This window comes from Emydura macquarii, unplaced genomic scaffold, assembly GCF_026122565.2.
Source record: "Emydura macquarii macquarii isolate MOO-44397 ecotype Brisbane River unplaced genomic scaffold, CSIRO-AGI_Emac_v2 contig_1300, whole genome shotgun sequence".
NCBI lineage: Eukaryota > Metazoa > Chordata > Testudines > Chelidae > Emydura > Emydura macquarii.
Genome location: NW_027131437.1, coordinates 1 through 21631, shown reverse-complemented (window position 1 = coordinate 21631; position 21631 = coordinate 1). Strand labels below are relative to the sequence as shown.

At 52.8% G+C, this 21631-nt stretch overlaps 1 long non-coding RNA gene across 2 annotated transcripts; it reads left to right on the top strand.

The window, feature by feature from the left end:
* Positions 1-17442: 17442 nt before the first annotated feature.
* LOC137154751 (uncharacterized) lies at positions 17443-21625 on the top strand. 2 transcript variants are annotated; one of them, XR_010920290.1, is made up of 3 exons: positions 17443-17880; positions 20033-20137; positions 20932-21625. It is a non-coding gene; the product is annotated as an uncharacterized lncRNA (long non-coding RNA). The 2 variants fall into 2 exon arrangements; XR_010920291.1 differs by lacking the exon at positions 17443-17880 and adding an exon at positions 18780-18810.
* Positions 21626-21631: the final 6 nt, after the last annotated feature.

The following is a 21631-nucleotide window of genomic DNA, read 5'->3' as shown; positions in this document are numbered from 1 at the left end:
GTAGGACCCTGTCCCAGGGTGACTGGTTCCTTTAAAGGGAACGGGTCCTGGTCATTTCACTAGTTAGCTGCCTCCTCATGGGACATGAGAGGAGACACCTACAGCAGATGAGGGCGAGTCAGGACACTGCTGGGAGCTCCCTGCAGAGAGCTGCCTGGGCCCCAAGAGAGCCGTAGCTGGGAGCTGCGGGTGGAAGAGCAGGCGCAGAGAGGGAAATGAAGGGAGTTGGGGGACAGACTGGCCAGAGCTGGCTCTGTATTTGCTCTGCTCTTTTGCTCTCAGAGAACAGTCGCAAGGCCAGGCTACTTATGCAGCAAAGTTTCAGTTTTGGTAGCTTTCCAATAACTACCCCTGATTTCTTGTAAATCACAGTATGTACAGAAAGAGAAATTGGAAACAAGTGGCCCCCTCCCATACATCCCGTCGTGGAATTGGGGAAGCTCTGCAAGTGGCCCGCTCCCCTCAGTTTCCCTGTGGTTACCCAAAGGACTCCACTTCAGGATCTTACAACACCCTTCCTGAGACCAGTTTATTACAAAAACCTTGTGCAAATGGTCTGTAACAGCAGTCTCCAAACACTATCCATATCACCCCAGTGCATAAAGTCCTTGTTCTCATCAGATCCCAGGGCCTTCAGTCATGTGTAGCCTCTTCATCCATCCGCTTCTGTCCCTCCGCCAGGACAGCTGCCCCAGCCCTTCCTTTGGGGGTGCGATCTCACTCGTCCCAGTAGCACTCCCACAGCCTGGGCTGGGCGCATCCTTCCCAGGGGAGCATCCCTCACTCCCCCTGGCCCCCTCACTCTTCCTCGGGGTCCAACTCTCCAGTAAGGAGATGTCAGTGAGTAGGTGCGATAGTCCTGGAACTTACCTCACCCCCACAATAAACTAGTGTAAGGTCCTGGGTGAATTAAAGACAAAAGTGCCAGGGAGCCAAAGAATACAAACAACCACACGTTTATTCACAGAACTCGAATCACTAAAAAGCAAGCATGGCGGGACCCACAACGGACAGTGGACACCCCTTCCAAGTGTGGCACCCACTAACAGATAGTGGACATCCGGCAAAAATCTCCCACTTAGCTGGAGCAAAGCCTGTAAATCCGCTACATAAAGGGGAAAAGCCTTTACAAGAGCTGCGCCAGGCCTGAAAGGCCGGTCAGGGCTTGGTGTGTGGCAAGGACACACTCAGGGCATTCAGGGCAGGTCTGCACTAGAAGCACTACACGGGTGCAGCTGTAGCGCGTCTGGTGAAGACGCTGTACACCGATGGGACAGCGTTCTCCCATCGGCATAATTACTCCACCGCCACGAGAGGCGGAAGCTATGTCAGCGGGAGAGCGTCTCCTGCTGACACAGCACTGGTGTGGACAGCGCTTAGGTCACTGTCACTTGTGTCGCTCAGGGGAGTGTCTTTTTCATATCCCTGAGTGAGGAAAGTTAGATCGACTGAAGCATTAGTGAAGAGCTGCTCTAAGATACTGCAGGAATGGGTGACATAGAAAGTCCGTCTGCCACACATTGCACAGACCCTGGGGCAGGGAATTATCCCTTTCATGCTGCTCCCTGCTTTTTAGGAGATTAATATTATTGTTCTATAATATGGGTTAGAGGCTCGCCAATTGATCTGATCAGAAGATAATAAGGTTCTTGTCCCAGAATCAGGCTACACAGAGTTTTGCAAGGACCCTCGGGATGCATGACAAGGACTCTCACGCTGAGAACAAAAAACAGCCTTAAAGACATCTCCATTGGATTACTATTCCATTTATCCCAATAACAGTAATCAGTCAGAATGGCAAAGGCAATAATATAACTCTACAGGTACACATGGTGTTATATACTATAAAGCTTTCTAGATTAACATACTCACACCCTTCTGTTACCTGCAAAAATCTAGGGCGCCCTGCCTATACCCTACCGAGGACTCAAGGCAGGATCTGGTGAATTTAGGTACCCCCACCCTTTCCCTACCAAGGGCTTGAGGTGTGAGGCACCTAACCTTACCCACAGGGCTCAGGGAGAAACCTGGTCAATTTAAGTACCCACCCCTAGCTTGGGGCTTGAGGGCTCTGTAAGTTCTTTTCCCAGTGAAAGAGCCGTGCTACACAGCTGTGCTCTAAACATCTATTTACTAGCCACACACACAGGATACACATGCCAAGCAAATCCGTTATGCTCCCCACTCCCAATATACAGAGCAACTTCACCCAATGGCCAGTTAGGATCCACTCGCCTGGGGTTGCCGGTCGTGCAGAGGGGTAAGAGTTCTAGCAGCTTGATGCTGAACTGCAGGCCAGCAATGGTGTCCAGAGTGCATTGTTTTCCATTTACCTTAGATAGGGAAAGCTAGCTACCTCCTTTAACTTCACTAAACGTACCACATCATTCAAACACCTCGGTAATAACATTGAACCAGTCACGCACTGGCACCTCCCCTCCCTGCTGAAGTCTTTCTTTCCATTTTATCTCGTATGCCCGGATAGTAACTTGTTCATGACAATCTTTGTGCAGATGGTCAGCATGAAGTCGCAGATCAGAGCTTATTTCATCTCATTTACTAGTTGCTGGGTTTCTTTGTCTCCCTCCCTAAACTTCCAGCACCTGAGTGTCTCTACTTTACAACCCTGTTGCTGTAACCCTTGTTAGGGGCATTCCTGAGGCGATGCTGCCTTAACAGAGGCAGAGCATTTTTTCTTAATTTCACTGGTGAAATCCCCGTGCTTCACCCCAGGCTGGTCATGGCTAGTTGTGGGGCCCAGAGCCGGGTGCATAACTGCAGGCACCTAGCTTGTTGCATAGGAGGAATTCAAGAGCTGGTTGAGGGCGTCTAGACTTCCTGTTTATCAGCTCTGAGCACTGGGCCTGTGTTAGTTTCCTCCCTGTCACCTCAACGGCAGGAAACCCTCCCTTCACCTCAGTGGCAGTGGAAAAGCGCTGAGAAGGTGACAGAAAGTTCTATCAGGGGACAAGGTCTATGAAAGGGCAAAGCACCCAGACTGAGCCGAGCCATCACGGACGGGAACGGATCATCTGTGGAAAAAAGATTCTCGCCACCCAGGTAATACCCAAAGGGATGTCCACTATCTGTTAGTGGGTCCCGCACTTGGAAAGGATGTCCACTGTCCGTTGTGGGTCCCACTGTGCTTGCTTTTAGGTGAATAAAGGTGTGGTTGTTTGTATTGGCTTCCTGGCACTTTTGTCTTTAATTCACCCAGGACCTTACAGTTGGTTCTGAAACCCGGGAACTGGGAATTTTATTAAATTAAACTATTGCGGATCCGAAGGGAATAGGGCTGGCCACCCCTGCCATCAGATTATTTCCGCTGAGATGTTCTCCAGGAAGCCAAAGATGGTGATGTTAAAAGAATTAGGGGCTAAAATATGCCCTCATAATGTGCATAAGTTAGGAGAAGTTAAAGATATAAAGTTGTTGGAGGGGTTATATGTGGACAGGCAGGTCCAAAGGAAACCCAATGAGAAGGAGACGCTCGAGGGAGCAGTCTCTCTGTTGTTCAAGTTTGTAGAACTTGTTTTTCTGCAGTTAAGGACATAGGCGCGATGGTGCTAGGGAAACCTCTTTCAGACATGGAGCCGTTGATCACGACCCGTTGAGCCCGATGATCTAGCCAGCTCTCTACCCACCTTATAGTCCATTCATCCAACCCATACCCATGCTTTGGAGCATAGACCTAACGTGTCAGGGGGTTTGGCCTGGCATCCAGGATGCGCCTTTTGCCACCCCAGTGAATTTTCTCCCAAACTTGCTCAAATTAGAAGCCTCTGAAAAATCCCAGTTTTCAGCAGAGATTTGCTGGAGCTTTGCAGTTAAATGATCCCAAGATACCATCTGCGCCAAGCACGATCCAGCCTGGGGAAGGTCGGCCTTAGGGGGTGACTGCCCAGAGTGCCGTGGTTGGGGGCGGGGGTGCCGTGGGGCGGTGCAGAGGTACACGCTGCCGGCTGCCAGGGGAGAACCGCAAACTCGCAGAGGTGACGTGTGGGGGGCGCCCAGGTTTCTCCCTGCTTCCTTCTGGCAGAGGAACGTGGAGCAGGGATGGCTCTTTGCCAGAAGCTGGGAATGGCCGACGGGAAGGGTCGCTCGATGATGGCCTGTTCTGTTCATTCCCTCTGACGCACCCGGCACTGGCCACTGTCGGAAGGCAGGGCGCTGGGCTAGACGGACCATTGTCCTGACCCCGTATGGCCGTTCTTATGGGGCGGGGGAGCAAGCAGTGAGGCACAGGTACTGCTCGCCCCCCCATGTTCCTCTGTACCCCCCTAGGAGGTTGGTGGGGGGGAGTGAGAAACAACACCAGCCAGTCCCTGCATCCAGCTCACGTTGCCCACCTGGCTGTGCTGTGAGACGAGTATCAGGAGCTGCTGCTCTCCTGCCCTCCCCTTACGCAGCCCGGGGGGGACGTGACCTGGCCGCAGGGAGCCCTGAGATTGCTCCTCGCTCCCCTCCCCCCATGTCCCTCTAGGGGCGCACAGAGGAGCAGCGTTCGAGGCGGGGGAGTGAGCAGCAAGATCAGCCACTCCGTGCATCCAGGTCACTTTGTCCTCATGGGCGCAGGAGGGGAGTGCAGGGGTTAGGGGCGAAGAGGGCACAGTGCAGGGGTTAGCGGAGCAGAGAGGGTGCAGAAGGGGGTTGGGGAGACGGGCACAGGAGGGGTTAGGGGAGAAGGCAGCACAGTGCAGGGTTACGGGTGCAGGAGAGGTGTGCGGGGGTTGGGCAGAAGGGGTTATTCATTATTATTATAATTATTGTGTATTTGACAAATAATTTCTAACGTACGTCTCAGATGAGATGCCTGCAATGACGCTCAATGTTATCAGTGACGACCATCTCTACACTTCTGTGCCCTAGCACAAGATGGGTCCATCTTCCCCTCCCTCTCGCCGGGGTCTCTCCTTCGCTTACTTTATTCTTGGGAGCATGCAGAAACCTATCTGCAGGAGCCAAATATTTGCTTTGGGAACCTTTACGCTGCCAGGAGTCCTTTACTCAGACACTTAATGCAATTGAACTCATGAAGGTTGCAGGATCTGCCCCCAGCTCCGGCTGCAGCTCAGCAGTGCAGAGCTTCGGAGCAGCGCTAGATCTGTGTCGAGTCGAGTTGATTTCTGTGGATTTTGCCTCCTACTTTTTGTTAATGACAAATACAAAAACCGACCGGGTAAAATAAGCCTTTATCCTGTTTGTTTGTGTGAAAATATTAACTCTGCACTAACAGAGCAGCGAGAAGGAAAGCTGATCTATAAACGATCCTTTCTCGTGGCATTGTATTAAACCAGCCGGACAGAGCCGATATCCGAGACAAGCTGTAGGAAGTGATGTCTTTTACGATGTACAGAACGGTCTGTCCTTCTGCAGGGCTTTTTGAAGTTGGTTTTTTTTTGTCCAATCACAGGAGCTGACAATGTGACAAATTTCTTGTAACCTAACAGTTGGCCGGGCACCCAGCTCTGACCTCAGCCCCGGTACCAGCAGCAGCGCAAAGTGAGGGAAGCAATGCACCATGTACCAGGCCACCCTGTAACTGCGCTGCTGCTGCTGCTATTGCTGCATTCAGAGATGGGCACCAGCCAGCAGCTGCCGCTCTCCAGCCGCCCATCCAGGGCTTAATTTGTGCCAGGCCTCGCTGGGCTGAGCCCCAGCACTTCTTTCAATACAAATTGAGCGCTGCGGAGAGGTGGTGGGGTCCTGGGGGGGGGGGGGGGGATCCTGTGGGAGCCAGAGGCAAGGGAGACATCCACAAGGGCCAGGGACATGGGGGAGGCACCACACCCCTGGGACCAGGGGCAACAAAATACCAGTTCACCCAAGGCACCATCCTCCAGGGTGGGCCAGGGCTGGGCACAGAAACGGAGGCAAGGAGCCTCTTTCTCCTCTGCTCTCAGCGCTGCCCGGCTGTGTGAAGGCAGGTGGGAGGAGGAAGTGTCCAGAATCAGATGCAGAAGAGACAAAAACGGGACTGAGGATGCCGGGGGGCAGGGGGCCGTGGAGCAGGTTGGGACAATGAGCTTGTGTGATGGAGACGGGGACTGGGGGCTGGAGAGAACCTGGGAGGAGGATTGGGTGGAGGGGAAGACTGGGACTGGCTGGCCAAGGAGAACGAGACTCGGGGTTGTGGAGTGGATGGGCAGGAAGTCGGCCTGAGAGCCGCGGGGGGGAGGGACTGGGACTGGGAGTGGCTGGGAAAGAGGAGTGGGATGGGAGGACTGGAGCTAGAACTGACAAGGAGCCAGGATGTGCGGGGGGTGAACTAGCAATAGCTGGGCAATGAGATCGAGACATAATCTGGGGAGGGGGCGACTGGAACAAGGAGCCGGGGTTGGGGAAGAGACAGGACTGGGGCACGTACAGGCTGAGGGGACAGGACAAAAGGGGTGAAGCTTGTGGGAGATGGAAGAAGAATCTGTGCCCATTAGAGCATCCCCCACCCAGAGCCTGGAACGGGACCCGAGATTCCTGAGTCTCAGCACTCCTCTGCTGTCCACACATAATCTGGGGAACCCCTGGTAAAATGTGTGTCTGGCTCCCCCTAGGGCTGGTCCACAGAGCGGGGAGGACCTGAGCTTGCTCGCAGGTCTCAGTTAGCTCGAGTGGCAGGGTCTGTGCAATGGATCTAAAGGGTCCAACCTGCTGCTGGGCCATGTGGATGCCAGTATGATGGCACGTGGTGGAATTGCTGGTTTTCAAATTGCTCTTTTAAACCCAGGCAATTACACACAAAAGCCTCTGTTAAAAGCACAGTATCAAGGTTGCAGAGTTAGGAAGTGCCAGAGTTAAGGCTACAACCTTAATTCAGCCGCCTGGTGTGTGTGTGCTTTATGACACAGCCTGTCATGACGTGATCACTCACTGTTTCCCCAGGACTCCTGCCTCGTTCAGTGCCCAGCACAGACCAGCTCTCAGGAGAATTCAGGGCTATGCACTGAGGGGGCTCTTGTCTGTAGGACCCTGTCCCAGGGTGACTGGTCCCTTTAAAGGGAATGGGTCCTGGTCATTTGACTAGTTAGCTGCCTCCTGATGGAACATGAGAGAAGACACCTGCAGCAGATGAGGGCGAGTCAGGGCACTGCTGGGAGCTCCCTGCAGAGATCTGCCTGGCCCCCAGAGAGCCGTAGCTGGGAGCTGCGGGTGGAAGAGCAGGCGCAGAGAAGGAAGTGAAGGGAGCTGGGGACAGACTGGCCAGAGCTGGGGAGCCCAGCTGAGTAGCAGGTTGGTGCTGAGGTCCCTAGATGAAGGGGAAGAACCAGCTCAGCCAGGGGCAGGCTGAAGCCAAGAACACGAGGGTGATTCTGGGGAGCGAGACAGTGACAGGAGTGTGAAGTAAAAGCGAAGATACTTCAGCTGATCCGGGTCCAACTTTTTTTCTATCTCGCCAGTGAGGGGCCATGTTCCAGCCCCATATGTCAGAACACTGACCACTGAAGCATCCTCTATCCTCAGCTCCGTCTCTCTACTCATCAAGGTAAGTGTAACATTCCTTCCAACATTTGTTCAAAATTATGATAACTCTGGATGTTTTTCCTCCCCTATAAAATTCTCCTCTTTGATTTTTGAAATTTGTTAAGTTCTTGGCCTCACTGACATTGGTAGCAAGTTTTACATTTGAATTAACATCATGTGAAAAAATAATCCCTTTTCAGTTGTAAATTTCTCATCTTCTAATTTCATGGACTGTCCCCTTCTTCCTGTGTTAGAAAACAGGGAGAACAGAAGTTCCTGATTTCCCGATTCTCTCGAAAGGAGAATCTCAGATTTCGTTTTTTTAAAGTAAGTTTCTAGGGCTTTACTCTGCAAACAGCCTTGAAATCCCAATTGACAGCCCAACTCTTTGGTAACACAGAGCTCAGGCTGCCTAGCGCTGCCTTGTGCCCTTCCTGCATGTGGAGAGTGGCTCAGCTTAAACCTCTGAACCCCAGGAAATACAAAATGAAGGCGAATGCTGCCCTGTAATGCACTTACCTTAACCCTGGCCCACCTGAGCGGTGTCTGAACACACCAACAACACACACCTTAGCACTCTGCCCTTACAGAGCCTACAGGACACTGAGGGACCAGAGTGTTGATTCTGGACACTTTGTGATCAGTGTGGATACCAGTGATACATGGTACGCCCGATTTGCAGATTAATAAGGTTTAATGTGCAAAGTTTTCTATAATACACTAGTTAGATACAAAGCCTAAAATTAACTACAATCTATCATACTCACTAAGCCTGGAGAGCTAAGCAGTAACTCAGAAGGCTGAATACAGGAATGGCTTTCTTCAGGGGCCCAGCCAGGGAGTCAGTGGATCCTCTGGTCCGACCGGCAGCACCTCCCGTGGAGTCAGGTGTTGATGGAACATGCCCCTTTGTCTAAGTGGTGACTTCTTATACCCTTCCATAAACAGCCTTCACCTAATTATCTCTCTCTCATTATCATATATGCTAATTATCTACATTGGGTTTTCACCCTTAACTACATTCTATTCTCACCATAATAACTGGGGTTGTCAAAACAACATCTGGTGATAGGAGGGGCAGAGTAAAAGTATGCCCCTTGGTAATGAAACAGTGTACCCCCAAACGTTCCAGGATAACTTCTTGTTCCCATCACCGTTATCTACGTGCAGCTGCAAGCAATACAGTATCTGTATTTTGTCTTATGTGCCATGCTATGCAGAAACTCAGACATCTATAAGGTTATTCAGTCTCTGCCAGCCGGAAGATGTCATGCTACAGGGGTCAGAATAGCCAAGCAAGCGACTGAAGCTATGCTAGGTCTGTAGGACAGTGGTCAAGCAACTCAAATTGTACTGGGCCCCCAACGCACTCTGTGGGGAGTCCAAAATAAAGGGGCCACCTCCGGCCCTTAGCAGGATGAGCTTTGGGTTCAGGTCCCGCCCCTTAGGGGTAAGGGTCTCTAGCCCCTTTCAGTAGGGCGAGCATGTAGTTCAAGGCCACAACCCTTAGGCAGGGTGGGCCAGCAAAGGGGAACAGTCTCAAGCCCTGCGTAGGGCAAGTGGGCAGTTCTGAAGCTCTGGTCCTCAGGCAGGGCGGGCATCACCACAGGCACAGTCTTCAGCCCTCACAGAGCGAGCAAACAGTCTACGGCCTGGCCCTCAGAGGGATGGGCAGGCAGCGGGAAACAGCCTTCAGCCCTCAGCAGGGTGAGGCAATAGTCTCAGGCCCAGCTCCGGTAGGGCAGGCCGGCAGTGGGGGAACAGTCTCTAGCCCCAGAGGGGCAGGAAAATAGTCTCCGGCCTAGCCCTCGGGCAGGGCAGGCTGGCAATAGGGGGAAAACAGTCTCTAGCCCCAGAGGGAGAAGGAAATGGTCCAAAGCTTGGCCCTTCAGCAGGGCATGGCAGGCAGCAGGGAACAGGCTCTGGCCCGTAGCAGGCGATCATCCCTAGGTCAGGGTAGGAAGGGGGAGGGGGACACAGGCCAACCCGTCTCCACTGCGTCCCAGCTCAGGGCCCTGGCAGTGACGGGCTGTCCCGTCGCTGGGTCGGCGTGGTTCCAGCCAAAACACGCTGACTCAGAGTGAACGCAAGCTCAGCCGGACTGTAGTTGGCTCTCCTGGGCTGCTTCCTCCCACCCTCTCCCTAGAGTATCTGGTCTTCTGTGCCATACCCCGGTTCCTCGGGGCACTCCGCTCGAGGGAAGCTCCAGAAGCCCTCGACCTTGTCCCAGGAACTGTTCAGGGACATCTCCGGAGGGCAGTTCCTCTAGGTCCCAGGATCTGGGGGTCCCCTCTGGTTCAGAGGGGTTGGCAGCTCGGGTAGCTCCTCCAGGTCCTCAGGGCCCCAGGCAGTGGGCAGCTCCGGCAGTTCCTCTTCCGGGTCACAGGATCTGGGGGTCTCCTCCAGCTTGTCCAGTTCAGGCAGCTCCTCCAGATCCTCTGGGCCCCATGCCATGGGTGGCTGTGGCAGCCTCTCCTCCCTGGAGCAGTCGGGTGTGGCCCAAGACTTGGGCACCAAGGGAGAGGCGTCCTTCTCCCTCGGCCGCTGGCTCTGACTGAGCGGGCAGGCCTGGCTTTTATACCCCTAGCCCCGCCCACCTGCTTCCTGTCAGGTGCTGTACTCCCAGGTTCCAACCCCCAGAGGCAGTTTGGCTCTCCCTCAGTGTCAATCTCCAAGGGAGGCCACACCTCCCGGCTACACTGCGCTTCACCCAATGTTAGAAACCTCAGTACACAACACAAATGGTTTGCTGAAATCAGGGCTGACCAAAGCAGGCTCTTTAGACAACTCCTCCTTTATGTTCTGGAAGCCTTTCTCACAGGTCTTTGTCCACACCAGCTGGTCTGGTTTCCTCTTTTCTGTCAGATCTGGTATCACTAATTTCACCATGTCACTAACACTTCGGTAATAGTTGGTCAGACCAATAAAGGATTGGACCTGCTGGTCTGTGAGGGGCAAGCCAGCTCTTAATGCCTTCTACCTTCAAAGGGTCAGAGCAAACCAACTCACTGCCTATCTAGTACACAGGGTGGGCTATCTCTGAACCCCCATTTCAAGCATGCCTTCCACCTCCTTCTGCATTTCTCCTTTAGCCCTGTCTGCTCTCTAGGAGCTGGGCAGGGCCCCGAGGTTTGAACAGAACGTACCATCTTGTCAGTTAAACCTGGCCAGTTGGAAAATAGCTGTTTGTGGTGCTTTAAAAGGAAGAGCATTTCCTGCTTTTGGGTTGGATTTAAACCCTCCCTGAACTCAGTGTTTTCCAGAGGAGTCTCTTCCCTGCGCTCCTTGACTAAATCTATTACAGGAATGGAGAATGTTTCCTCATCAGCACAACAAATCATGTTTACTGCCTTCTCCTTTTCATGGTAAGCTTTTAATCCACTGATATGCACAGTTTGAACAGCTCCTCTGCCATTGGCTTCCTTACATCAGATGTGACTTCATTTACGCTTTCAATCACCTCGAAAGGTTCTTCCCAAGAATCCTGCAGTTTGTTTTTCCTCACAGGGATCAGCACTACCACCAAGTCACCAATATCAAACAATCTTTCTTCAGTATGCCGATAATACCAAACTTCCTGAGTTTCTTGACTTTTCTTAAGGTTCTGTTGCACTAAATTCATCATAACTTGTAAATTCTCCTTAAAACGAGTGACATACTGTCCTACCGGCGGTCTTGTTTCTTTAGTACTGCCCCACAAGAGTGTCAAATCAAATCTAGGAGTCTCCTCCCCTGCCTGCCATACAGGCAATCAAAGGGGGCAAAGCCAGTAGATTCTTGGGGAACACTTCTGTCTGCATACAGAAGAGAAGGGAGCAACACATCCCGGTTGTGCTCATGCCGGGAGACATAGATTCTTAGCATAGCTTTTGAAGTTCCATTAAATCTTTTCATAAGCCCATTAGTTTCTGGTGCCAAGGAATAGCCTTTGTATGCTTCACTCCACATAATTCCTACAACTTTTTATAGACTACAGACATGAAATTTGCACCACGGTCTGTCAAAAACCTGCTCTGCTGAAAATGGTGACTAAAGCAGTAGGCAAGGTTGTGGCTTTAGGGTACCTGGTGGCAGAATCCATCACAATAACTACATATTTCTTTCCATTCCTGGGAGGTTTAGTGAAAGGTCCCACAATATCGACAGACACTCTGGCAAGTGCCTCTTTAACAATGGGCAAAGGCTGCAATAGTATTTTGCAAGGTCCCTTTAATGCCTTGCACTTCTGTCATTAGTCAGAACTCTTGCAGTAATCTTTTACTGCCTCACTTATCCCAGATCAACTGGTACCCTAGGGCTTACACCAAAGACAGCACTGGTAGTCAATTCTGTAGTACACTAAGTGAAGATTTACTAGCTCAGAAAAGGAAGTGAGAGTGATTGAAAGGTTAAAGCAGGTAAAATATATGCACAGATGAATCACAGTTTGTAATTCCAAATGGTGGCAGTGATGTAATAAGCTGCTAGTTTCCCAAAAGTGAAGGCTCTTTCCTTGAATCTGTATTTATAGCTTCTTCTCACAGAAAACAAGCCGACAGCGTCACTACCCACATGAGCTTTCCTTTGATGACGAAGAGTGAGGAATGCAGTCTGAATTTTTGACCTCCAATCATCATGCGCAATGACCACTTGCTTTGAAATGAGCCCATTTCTGTTAAAGTTCAGCATTTGCACTCCACAAGGTTTCTTTCTCCCTTGATGGGTTACTTAGTTACAGGGGTATACACACTGGAAACGTTTGCTACTACATTATAACAGGACACTGACAAGTGAAAACAATGCAAGTGACACCCCCCGTTTCCATGAGTTTAAACAGCAAATGCACTCTCCGACATTTAACGAGCACTTGGATCTATGCTAATACACAAGTGAATTGGCCTGGTGCTCTCGCATGAGCTGGCACCTAGACTGCCAGCAGCACAAAGTGGATGTAGGGTTGTGTGAACGTGACATGGGTGTTATAATTATCCCCGTTATAAACCCAGAACATTCAGAGTTAAGGTTGAAAGGAATCCAAACATGCTGGGTTATGGAAATGCACAGTTAGGGTACTCAACCCACCTTATGTTTGCCTTGTAGGGACACGGAGTGAAAAAGAAAGAAAAAAACATGTCTTTAAATATCAGTTTAATCTCAGCTGGGACCACAAATATGAAAATGCCTTGACAGCAGCCATACAGTTATTTCACACTGTCCCTAAAGGACAGAATTAACATTGTTTGGGTGCCTTCACTGTGCATGTCCTTACCTCAACAAGTTTGGGTTTCTTTTTAGTGTACTTTAACTATGCATGTCCTGGGGTTAGAGTATTAGGTTTGGTGATGATTACAATATCCCTGTAAAACATTTAAACCTAAATTACTGGTACGTACTCTGTACCTTAGATCTAGAGGGAACCTATGCTATAATATCTGTGCTTTTCCATTCATTAACATGTTTGGATTACTTTAAATTTAATCTTCTCTGAATTTTCTGGATCTTTAATGCTTCTTTTGGGATAATTAAAACATCACTATAATGTTCTTACCATTAAGTTGTTGTTATGGAGTCAACTTGAACTGCAGTTTAACATGATTTTTAAAAAACTAGGAAATTCTATTTAAACAAGGAAACTATTAACATGTCCTCTGTGGAAACTAAACATTAAACCCAGAGAGTCTGAGAGTGAATGAGACTGAATGCTAAACTCTTCTCAGGAAGATGGCGGCCAAATATGCTGTCAGTGCCACCATCTTCCCTGAGAATGCTTGGCTTGACTCCGATGGCAGCCATTTTGAAAGGGGTCAGTTCTTCATGGAACTGTCTGTAGTATATCATCATTCTTCAACCACGAGTGAAGGGGGAAGCTTTGCTGTGAAGAATGGTGGTGAAAAAATGACCATTAATCCTTAAAAAATCTCCAGATGTAATCAATGTATGAATGATTTGTAACCGTATGGTCAGTTTGAAAGGTCTGCACTGTTCTGTTATTAAGATCATGTGGGACAAAATAAATCTTCTCACCCGTTTGCTAAATTTATTTTAAAAAATTAAAAATAAATTTGAACTCGTGAACACATCGATTTACTTGTAAGTTTTCAGAGAGATTTATTCTGAACTCAAAAAGCGGCATAGCTTTGGGGAGCCCACACTGTATTTTTCATACATAACAAAGCTGATGAATCCCAGCTTTATGTGCAAATCTGAGCACAACCCTAACTACGCAACAGAAAGGATCCTGGAGAAATTATTGTCTGCTAGGATTCTAAGAAAGGATTTTTGATGCCCTATACATCAGTGGTTCCCAACCTTTTTGAGTGAAAGCCTCACTAGTTAATACTAAGTAAAACATGCGCTTCCCCCCGTCCCCACCCTGCCCCCTCCCCGGCCAAAAACACATATAACCCCTATAAACACCTGTAATGATAATAATAATAACAACATAATTATCAGGTATTTCTCTTACCTGAGTAAGAAGCTAAGCCTACCCTGGCGCAGCCACCACCACATGCCCCGTCGCCCCCACCTCTTCCCATCGCTCATGGACAGAGGGTAATGTAGGCATTCTCTGGCGGGTTGGCTGAGGCTGCTTCAGGCCCTCACCGATGCCGGGCTGCTCCTCTCCAGCCGGGCACTTGGCCAGTGCGGATTTGGGGGGGCAAGAAGGGGGCTGTTCCTCCACTCCGGCCGGCGTGGAGCTCAGGGTGCTAAATGACCTCAATATTACTGAAGCTTCATGGACCCCCTGGAATCTTTGGCGCTCCCCCAAGGGGGTCCCGCCCCCCAGGTTTGGAACCGCTGCTATACATAATGAGTTTGGTCAATCCCCAGTTCCAGCTCCCGTGTCACAAACCCATCGCTATTCTTTGCCCCGGACTGTAAGCTTTTCATGTAGGGACACACTCTTCCTAGGCAGACCTCCTTCAGCAGGGCCCAAATTGCTTTATTCGCTAGAAATGTACAGAAGTTGGCAGGACGAATTGTCACACCCACTTTGGGAGTGGACGGGGGAAGCTCAAAAGTCAGAAGACAGACAAAAAACCAAAACCAAAGAAAACCCCACTAGCTGAACTTTTAAAAATCATGATTATTGGACCCATGACATGAGTTTTTGGGATCTCACTCACGACTTTTTCACTCTTGTGGCTGGCAGCATAGGGCTGAGCATGTTGCCAAATACCTTTTGCCCACAAAAGGAGTTGGGCAGTGCCGGAGATGAGCATCTCTTGACACAGCAGCTCCCTTCACAAAGAACAAGAGCCTTGTGAAAGTGCTTAGCTGGTCCCACACTGCTCAACGTATTATTTATTTTGATGACATAGCCGTGCCTGAGGGCCAGCTGGGAACAGGGGCTACTTGTGCCAGCCACCATACTAAATAGAGTAGAAGACAACCTCTGCCCCAAAGCGCTAACAATCGAAATAGACAAGACCTGTGGGAAAGGAGCAGAACATGCAAGCACAGTGAAGGTCTGCGAATGTCGTTAGTGCCACTTATTTTGTAATTCTTCGGGTTGGATTTAGTTAGAGCTGGGATTCCCTCTGAGCCCTTTTCTACTCAGCTTATCCAGAACATTTCGTCCAGTTGTGGGAGAACACTTCATCCAGCTCCCTGGGATGCAAACACTTGGTTTGCATGTGAACTTGTCACTGAGGTTTCTTTATTGCCCTTGCATAAAGCTACCACCTGAGGTGATCAGGCTCTGGTCTAGGGGGTGGGTTAGGGTGCACCACAGCTCCAACGTACACAGTTATAAATCAGATTAGGTACATATTCTAACAGACACTAGATACATGCGCCTTACATTCTGCATTGTATCACACGCTTTATGACTGGCTTCCGATCTTGTGAATCAAGCCCTGTATAGATCACGAGCTATCCATGAGCTGCAACGTTTGCTAGAATGCAGATCTGCAGCTGCATGCTTATCACACATCACTCTTCTTACTCTTTATTTGCTAGCTATGAATTATTTACAAGGCCACTTGTGAGTTCCTGCCTTGTCCATTGTTAACCTCTGTTTCCTTACGTCTGTTTTCTTTCACTGATCATGCAAGGCCTCCAGTTAGGAGAAACTTAGCTAGATAGAACCACACAGAAGCAGAGAGGTGGTGCAGAAAGGAGAGGGGGAAAGGTGGTAGGGCACGGGAGAAGAGGGGAAGTGCATTGAGGGCAGATGGCATGAGGCTGAGCTGATGCGACTGGGAGGGACAGGCTGAAGGGGGTTGGTGCAAAACAGCCAGCCAGCACAGGAGAAAGACTACCCAGCCTGATGACATTTTTAGTGTCCGAGGGTGCCTGGTGCAGGAACTGCTAAGGCTGCCTTGGTGGCTGCTCCTGCCAGGTTCACAGAATCATAGAAGATGAGGGTTGGAAGGGACCTCAGGAGGTATCTAGTCCAACCCCCTGCTCAAAGCAGGACCAACCCCCACTAAACCATCCCAGCCAGGGCTTTGTCAAGCCGGGTCTTAAAAATCTCTAAGGATGGAGATTCCACCACCTCCCTAGGTAACTAATTCTGTTTTTCTGGCCTCTAAGTGTTGGCTCCTCCCTGGAATTTTTCTTCTCCAGCTCTCGTTGCTTGGGTGGTGAGAGGAAACGCAAGGGGGGGGGGGGGGTACCGCATAGGTCACCCTTGCACAGTTCTGGCTCCACAGGCACTGGGAGAAGAATGACCCAGTTGCGTCCCATCTCTCCTCCTACCCCTGCAATGCTGCAGGACCTGCTGAGGCTGCTTCAGTATCTGCTCCTGAGAATTTGAGAGTTCCTGAAACCACCAAGGCAACAATGACCCAAAACAGTTATTTACATGGGAAGCTTTAAATGCAGGATTTCTTCTTGTAATGTAGATAATTCTTTCTAGAACCTCCATCTGATCCTTTGTGTTGGATGTGAACAATTTTCCCCAAAAGTGAGGGGAAACCAATGCTGTGTGGAACAACGGTAGTTTGGGGAGTCTTGGGACTAAAATGAGTGATGTCCAGAACCACATGGTTTGGTTTTTCTGAACAGGTTCCTCATGGCAAGCTTCACTTTTATTATTATTTATTAGCTGTATTATCGTAGTGCCTAGGAGCCTTGGTCCTGGACCAGGAGCCCATTGTGCTAGGCGCTGTACAGACAGAGCAAAAAGACAGTCCCTGCCCCAAAGACCTGACAATCTAAGTACAAGACAAGAAAGAAGAGATTGGTATAGATTGGCCACGGGGGAGAGCACAAGGAAACACAGACAATATTGGTCTGCATGACAGGCGGTCATGTCAGCGCACCAGCAGCCCAGCTGTTGTCAAGGTTTTTGTCAAACTCATGGCAAAGGAGAGTTTAAGGAGGGTTTTGAAGTAGGTTAGCGAGCTAGTTTTGCTGGTGTTTGCAGGGAACACCTCCCAAGCGTGTGGGACAGCATGGGGGAAGCACAGAAAATTTAACAAATGGGTGATAGAGGCTGACAACATGGGCCAGGTGGGGGTGGGAGTCGACCTATTGACAGTGACTGAAAGATGATACTTCTCTCTTTCACACCTTCTATATTATCCCAGTTCTTGCCTCTTCTTCAGTTTTTCATCTGCTCCTGAGAAGAGAAGGAAAGAACAAGTGTCCATGTTCTCACAAGTGCTGTTGAACGTAGCGTTTCTCAACACGTGAAGTGACTGAGAAGTGGCTTAGCACCCAGGACAGGCACCGCAACGCCAGAGATCCCCCTCGTGCCCCCACACCCGGCGTCCAAGGACAGAAATGCTAATGAGAGAGACAACTCCCCGGCTGTGCCTTCCGCGGGATGCTGTGTGCTGTTGTTGCAGTACCGTGCTGAGAACAATGGGAACGCTCTCTCCACGCGGGCAGCGAGCACAGGAGATGAAGATTCAGATCTTCCCGGGGCTGCTTTGGGGGAGGGTACTTTAAAACGGGGCGTGGTGGGATACACTCCGGAGGCCGGTGAATTCGAATTAAGCCCAGTTGCGGCTACACTGACACTGATCCGAATGACCAAATTCGAAATAGACCCTCCTCCGCTTGGAGAGGTGGTCTTACTAATTTGAATTTCCAGAAACCTTAATTCGAATTAACAGTGCCCCAGTGTAGACGTGGGAGTAATGAATTTCAATTCAGGGACTTTAAATGGACCTAAGTCCCCAGCATAGACGAGGGCTGAGTAGAGAATGCTGCTTCCCTTCAGCTGGGGCTTGCTGTCTAAGAAAAGGTTCTGTGCTGTGTTTGCAGGGGAATCGTCCAGGAGGCCCTGGCGGAGGAGAAGGTGGCAGAAGCGCATCTGCGCAGACGGGACTTCCATCTAATCAGAGCTGAGCAGTCCTGAGCTTTCTGTCGTCGGCATCGCTGGCTGGGAGTGAGAGCAGCGGAAGGGACGGTGTTCACCTGTGCAGAGTGACTCTTTTGGGGGCTGAGGCAACGCGGCATTTGTCAGTGTAGCTGTGATGTTGTGAGCAGGTCTGTAGCAATAAGCCCAGGAGAAGGAGGGTTTGGGAGTGAGGGGTACCGGCCGAGGTCTGGGGGCTGCGGGTCGGGAGTGAGGTGCACCGGCCGAGGTCTGGGGGCTGCGGGTCGGGAGTGAGGGGCACCGGTAGACTGGGGGGCACCGCTTACCCTCTCCCCTTTCCTAGGCGCTCCCCCGTCCCGTCCCCCCGCAGCTGGAGGTCTGCGAGGCTGGGACCTGGTCCTGCTGCCCTGCTGGCCAGAGCTGGGCCCCCCTCCCCCCTGCGCTGGGTCTGTTCCCCCCGCTACCCCGACTGCGCCAGCGTTGCCGGTGCCCAGCTGGAAGTCACCCGGCTGCTCCCGGGGTCCGGCGGGCGCCTGCCTCCCCCCCTCGGCCCCAGGGGCCCTGCTGATGAGCGACTCCGGGACTCCCTGGCGGGCGGGGCCGGGGCTGGTGGCCCTATCTGGCTGGAGGTGCCGGGAGGTGATTGCAAGGAGGTGCGTGTGCGCCGCGTGCACAGCTCGCCAGACCCTTATCTCAGCTGTGTTTGTGAGGCGCCTGTAAAGAGTTCAGGCGGCAGTCAGTGTAGGAATAGGATCCAGCACTCCCGCTTCTCGGGGGGTCCCCCTTTCCCCGCCTGGCGGCAAGTCTGGAGGGCCCTGCAAGAAGCCCGTGCCCAGAGACGACGCGCACTCTGCCTGCCCCAGCGTTTGGGGGAGTCTCAGCTCCGGGATCGCTGCAGCGTCCGCAGAACCTTCCGCCCCAGGACACGCACGGAGCGAAGGCGGAGACTGAAATGGCTACGCTGGACTCCGTCCTTCGCCCCATGGACGGCAGCGCGGAGCCGAGGCCTGGGGCTTCCGTGAGGAGTGCGCCGGCATCGCTCCGGAGGTGCCCCGAGAAAGGACTGCGCACCGAAGGAGCCTCACCCCCTGCTTGTGAAGGTTGGTAGCTGTTTTTTCCTCCTCCCCGTGACTAAGTGGGAAGTCGCAGCTGTGCGTGCTCGGAGAGATGCTCTGCAGTGTCGGCTCTGTCCTGGCAGGTCCCTGAGTCTGGGCCCGGAGAAGAATGAGGCGTCCAGTGAGTCACGTCCTCTCGCCCCTTTCGCTAGCTGAGCAGAGACTGGCGAGTAGCCGTGCGGGCGGGGGGCGGGGGGCGGAGCCAGAGCTGGGGCTGCTGTAGCTCCTTCGGCCTGGTGCCCATTGTAGTCCCTGGGTAGCTGGAGAGGAAGAGAGAAGGGGGCTCCAGTGAGCAGCAGCCAAGCCAGACGTCTGGCTGTCTGGCTGTCTGTGTCCCTGCACCAGTGCCGCCCTAGCTTCATAGGCGCCAACTCCACGGGGGCTGAGGGGCTCGTGCGGCCCTGAAAGACAATGATGGGTGCTCGGCCCCCGCCGGGGTGCTGAGCTCTGGCGTTCTCCCAGCAGCTTTTCCCCCTTTCCCCCTGCCGGCCCCTCAGCTCCATCACTCACTGCTCCCACCCCGCCTCCCTGCTCCGCGAAGGCTGCGTCATCAGCCTGGCTGGGGCTGCTGCAGCCGTCAGGGGCAGGTGGCTTCAGTCAGGTGCTAAGAAGGAGGCAGGCCAGCCAGCTGCCTTGGTTAGCAGCAAGAGCACAGCAGCCTTGCGGAGTGCGAGGGGAGCACTGGCCCTGCTGGCTTCCCACGCCCAGCAGCAGCAGAGGCAGGCAGGGTGGGTGGGGTGCAGTGGTGTCCCCCTGCTCTAGCCCGTTGGGGCCCACGCCCCCTCGCGCACAGAACCCAGGAGTCCTGGCCTGCAGGAAACCCTGCCCACCCGTCCTGAGCCCAGGAACAGAACCCAGGAGTCCTGGCCTGCAGGAAACCCTGCCCACCCGTCCTGAGCCCAGGAACAGAACCCAGCACGCTCATTCTGGGCTTGTTGCTGCCGGGTGTAAATCCGGAGTGAGTCCGCTCGTGTCACGGGGGCTGATTCCCTCTCGCTCAGCATGGTGTAAATCAGGAGCGACTCCAGGAGTGCATCAGGGCCGTGAGAAGAGGACCAAGCCCCCTGGGCCGTCTCGGGGGTTGACGGGCGGTTGACACCCTGCCCTGAGCGTGGATTTGCAAGCAGCGTTGGCCTGGGAACGTGATGCGAATGCCACTAGCCGGGACTGGGCCCTGGGGGGTGATTGATTTCACTCTGTTCCGTAGGTCCCTCCTGGGAGCCGTGTCACAGACCTCCCGCTTGGGATCCCTCCACGCCTTCCCCACCGCCGCCGCCCGCCCCGAGTCCCCAGACAGCAGACGCTCTTTCAGGTGAGGCGGCCCCCGGCTTGGCTCTTGGGGGTCAGAGAGGAGGGAGGGGCCAAGGAGTGGAGGCGCGCAGGGGGCTGGGGCTCAGGACTCCTGGGTTCCATTTGCTGCTGTGGGTGGGGAGTGGGGTCTAGTCCTGGGTTCCATTTGCTGCTGTGGGTGGGGAGCAGGGTCAGGGGGCTGGGGCTCAGGACTCCTGGGTTCCATTTGCTGCTGTGGGTGGGGAGTGGGGTCTAGTCCTGGGTTCCAGAGCAGGGGTGGGGAGTGGGGTCTAGTGGTTAGAGCAGGGGGCTGGGGCTCAGGACTCCTGGGTTCCATTTGCTGCTGTGGGTGGGGAGTGGGGTCTAGTGGTGAGAGCAGGGGGCTGGGGCTCAGGACTCCTGGGTTCCATTTGCTGCTGTGGGTGGTTAGTGGGGTCTAGTGGTGAGAGCAGGGGGCTGGGGCTCAGGACTCCTGGGTTCCATTTGCTGCTGTGGGTGGTTAGTGGGGTCTAGTGGTTAGAGCAGGGGGCTGGGGCTCAGGACTCCGGGGCTTTATTCCCTGCTCTAGCATGGATGCAGGGTATAGCCCGGTGGGGAGGGAATTCAAGTGCCTTCTGCTATCCGGGCCTCGCTTTCCCTGCCCATTCCAGGGGGGTGGTAGCTCCATGGCACAGCGTTACTGCGGCTAGGGGCAGGGCCTCTGGGGCGGAGCAGGAGCGGGGCCTCAGGGGGCAGGATAGGGCAGCCCCCTCCCCGGGAAAAGCAGACGGCAGCGCCTGTGCCTGGCTTAGCAGTGTTCTCCCTTTCTGTTTTCAGTTCCTCCTGACAGCGCCACAGGTCGGCCCATGTCTCATGTACCCAGAGAGCCGGAGAAGGAGCAGCCGCCCCGAGCCCGTCCCAGGGGCTGGAAATCAGCCAGCGAGCTGCAGAGTACGAGCGAAGGGAAAGGTGCTCAGGTGAGTATTGAGAGAGGGCGGCAAAGCCTGTTGTGTGCGGAGAGCTTGTGTTCCGCTCCCGTGGGGTAGGACGCCGAGGAAAGGCCTCAGCACCTAACGGGGGCAGGATAAGCTTGGGGGAGCCCTTCGTGCCCCCTGGAGGAGTTGTCAGGGGTCCTGGAGTCGTACGGAGATACGGGAACTGCGTGGAGAGCTGCTTGCCTGTCACCAGAGACGCTCCGTCCTCGGCTCGGTTCCGATTCCCTGGCCACGGCCCCCTAGTCCTCCCCTCTGCCGACTCTGGCCTGCTTCAGAGGATGTGAGCTGGGGGGGTGCGAGTAGGTACGGGCGGGGTCGCGTGCCGAGATGCCCCGAGCTCGGCCCGTAGAGTCCCTTTCTGCGGTGCTCGTGTTACCCAAATAACAAATATCACAGGATCTTTGTAGGGGATAAGGAAGAAGCCCCGGTCATTGTGAACACAGAACCTTGGTAAATAGTATCCAAAAGGATCAACGCTGTAACAACATCGATCTTATTCTTTACTGAGCGAAATAGTATTACTAATGTAAGCCTAGGAAAGC